Source organism: Bactrocera latifrons, unplaced genomic scaffold (assembly GCF_001853355.1).
Source record: "Bactrocera latifrons isolate USDA-ARS-PBARC rearing strain unplaced genomic scaffold, ASM185335v1 scaffold_94, whole genome shotgun sequence".
Classification (NCBI taxonomy): Eukaryota; Metazoa; Arthropoda; class Insecta; order Diptera; family Tephritidae; genus Bactrocera; species Bactrocera latifrons.
Window position 1 is genome coordinate 870,683 of NW_017537645.1, and position 3,959 is coordinate 874,641.

Below are 3,959 nucleotides of genomic sequence, written 5' to 3' on the forward strand. Positions count from 1 at the left end.
CACTGTCGTGCTGCTGCAGTCTGTCGCTAGCATTGTGTTCCACACATTATGCATATACGATCTCTATTTGCCAATTTCGTGCGCTTGTGTGTGTGTGTGTGTGTTTATGCTGTTTACTATTTATAAATTGCTGAGTCATTCGACTCGCTGCACAGCCCAAGCGGCGCGACCGACTCGCAGTAATCACAGCATTGTAGCACTGACGTACTACGAGCGCATTGATTGCCATATAAAGCGCAGCGAAAGTCAAAAAACCACAACAATAAAATATGAAAACGCGAAAATTGACACAAAAAAGAATTGCAAACCGGGAATGGAAAGTATCCTAGCAGGCCACAGTGATCGTATTACGTGGCTCGTCTTATCAGCGCACACTCACCGTTTTCGCTCGCCTGCCATTAATGGTATATCCGAAAATTCTCAATTAATTAGTGCTTTGATTGCTGTTGCTTCATATCCGCTTTTTCTCTTCATTGCATTCTTTGTTCGTTGGCGTGTGTTAATTGCAAAATCAAAGTGTTAACGGCGTAAATCTAAAGTGCAACTGTCGCCTCAATTGTTATGACTTTTTAGTCTTTAAATATAACGGTTTCTGATCGTGTTAATCTTATCTATCACTTTGCAATTATCGTATTTTATTTATTTTATTTTATTTGCCATAATAAAAAGCGAGTGGATAGCTAAATTCGGGTATAACCGAACATTTCATACTCTTGCAGCTCGCAAGTACAACTTGTAAAGCCAGGGAAGTACCTGCAAGTACATATGTACATAAGGGTTGTTAGCTATAGGGGGTCTAGGGCGAGTTTTCACTCGATTTTGCATCGTTTCTTGAGCACCTACGTACAATTTCGCGAAGATATCTCGTCAAATAAACAAGTTTTTTATACAAGAACTTCATTTTGATCATTCAGCATCGACGGCTCCAATAAGGGCAGCTTCTTGGGACATGGGCAAAATTTCAGATCGATATCTCAAAATCATTTATATATGTATGCACATACTATTTTTCACAACTTTACGCACTTCCAATCAAGTGGCATTCCCCATTATGCAATAATGATTATGAGTATCTAGATTTTCATTAGACCGAGCACATCTTTAGATATTAATCAAATATTAAATATTTGTATACATATGTACCGATTTTTAGCGATAAACTTGTCATCTAACTGGTACTTTCTCTCATAGAGTGTTTGTTTAACATCTAGTTGCCACGTGACACAGCACTGGTGACAGCGTGTGTATGCATGTATATTAATTTTGCAGGTATATATATACCTAGTAACTGATTTTAAGTACTTTCAATTGGTTTTTAGTGGTTTTTAGCACTTAATTAAGGTAAATACATTGGGTAAAATACAATTTTCTTATCGAAGTCGAAATAAATATTATCCCATGTGAATTAATCTATAACGTAAACCTCAACAACGTACTATATATCGGATAAAATTTAAAACGGACTGACAATTACGTATTTTAATACAAATCTTTATTATCGCCTTCAATAAAGGATCGTTTTGTTCCAATACACTACGCTTGATAAGAACTAATATGTGTAAGCTTATCGCATACTAATTGGCGCAGATTTTTAGGTCATCCCCTTTTCTGGATTCGGTAAAGCACACTTAGGTTCCAATCGTCGGGCATGCTTTCATCCGACCATGTCTTGCAGAGTAACTGATGCATGCACCTTGTCAGTTCTTCGCCGCCATATTTGAATAGATCAGTCGATAATCAATCGGCCCCTGCTGCTTTCACTGCCGAGAAGTGTACCAGTGTTCCCTCCATAACTTCAGTATGCTCTGATCTCTAAACCTTCTGTTAATCGCCACATTACCTTCATACCCAAAACATTAAACTAAATGTATTTAGCCGATCCGAAAAATATGTTAAGATCCTCTGTTGGCTCTCTGACGCCAATATGACGATTTTCAAACCCTGTTTCTGTCCTTTTTTTTAACGTTTTTTATATTATGCTATGGAAAGAGGTGGATAAACGACTTGCATAAAGCAATTTTGGATGATTTCACGACCTCCACAGAATGCTTTATCTTTATTGTATCAAAACATTTCTGTAACATTTTCAGTAATTCCGTAGCCGGGATTCCACTGGAAAAATAAAATTTCAAGCGAACACATTAAATTTATTTTATGTTAAAAATAGTTAGAAAAACCTTGGATGTTGGAAACAAACAGCGCGTTGTTCAAAAGGACCGATCTATTGTAAAATTTTTTTTATCCTATAACTGAACAGAGGTACATATGTAGTTCAAAGGGACCAGTCCGTGTCATTTAATAGTATTCTACTTCTACGAGCATTGGACATTTTTTTGATGATTAGTCGAGTCATAGGAAGATTGCCTTTAGTATCGAAGTATAATATTAAGAAAAAAAACCGGGCAACTATTGCTATGGGCCTGGGCTTGCTTCATCCTTCGTAGTATACTGTACCCTTACTATGCTGTCTTATATCTGAATGTTGAAAAAAAATAAAAAAAATAAAAAAATAGGAAATATGTGACTAATCTCTCCTATATTTATTTGCATAAATATTTCATTTATCTCATGCCTGTGACCCATGATAAGCTGTGTACCACCTATGAATTTTTCATACACGATGGTGCCTACAATTTAGCTTACGTGCCTAAATAATTTATTTATATCCAAGACAAGACACCGTTTATCAGTTTATTATATGAGCAAAATATTGCGTTGTCATTATGAGTTTTCAAAATGTAATATCGCTTTGCTATCACATACTTCGTCGGATATTTATTTGCTGTTATCAGTTTACCTCAACTGATTAGCGAACCTAAAGTATTTTACTGTTAGCAAAATTTGCTTGTCATCACACTTTTGGTAAGTCATGTAAACAGAAAAAGACAGTGACTATACAGAATTTTTTGGGATGATATGCCATGGAGTTAAAGTGTAAACTTGGATGGCGTTTAAACTACGGACCTTTACGCGAATTATTGCACAAATAAAGCAAGGTAGTAAAGTAGGCGTGGGAATTTATTTCATATGAAGGTGTGTTGGTCTAGGACTGTATATTTATAGGGTTGAAAAAAGGCGTGACCTGTAGTATTACGTGCCAAATTTCGACGCCACTTTCGCTTTATTTTATTTAGCGCAACTCGTGATGATTTTCAAATTTGTATAACATGTCAAAATGTTGATATTTCTTACTTATAAATGTTCATGGGTATTCCCCTTTTTTCTGTACAAGCTTTTTTGGTCATACCAAAACCTATATAGAGTTTCGCTGCTCAAGTAGAATTATATGGAAGGGGGTAAAATGTATTTTTATATATAAATAAGCAATAAATAAACATTTACTAAATTTGGAATATATTTTTGTGTACACTATGATATGTACATACATATGTATATTTAAAACATCACACAGTATACAGTTACAAATATTTTTTTCTTCGTTGCGTTTATTAACTGTCACTTATTCGGCCGTGTTCGTCAGCTGAGCGCGTAATCGGTGGGCGAAACCGGCTTTAGTTCATCATCAGCTGATTGATCGTTTAGTCCCTTGCGTGTTGAGCGGTTGTGCTCTTGTACTTTTCCCAACTTTGCGGTCGGGTAAAGCACAAAATGAATTAATTTAGGTTTGCTGGTAAATAATTTCCTTTAAATTAAGAACGGAATTTCAGAGTTATGTGTTAATTAAGGGTTTGATTATAATAAAAGGCGCAATGTTGGTTCAATAATGGAAGTATTTAAAAAATAAAATTTAAACTTAACTCTAAATTTAAACTTAACTTTGAAATTATTTTTCTAACTCAGACACAACCAACCTGTTTTTAGATTAGACACCAATTTAATTTCGATAATAATTTAGTTAATTAAATTTTTATTTTATTTTTTGCTTCTTTTCTAAGTAAATAAAAAAAATTATAAGTAAAAGAAAGAAATTTCCTATAATTTTTTTTTATTTTTACTTA

The 3,959-nt window shown here is 34.5% G+C and overlaps 1 protein-coding gene across 9 annotated transcripts in view; it reads left to right on the top strand.

Annotated features, from left to right (window-relative positions):
• Positions 1 to 3,959, top strand: part of LOC108977687 (segmentation protein cap'n'collar) — a 144,377-nt gene that overhangs the window by 137,301 nt on the left and 3,117 nt on the right. The gene's annotated exons all lie outside the window — the stretch shown is intronic.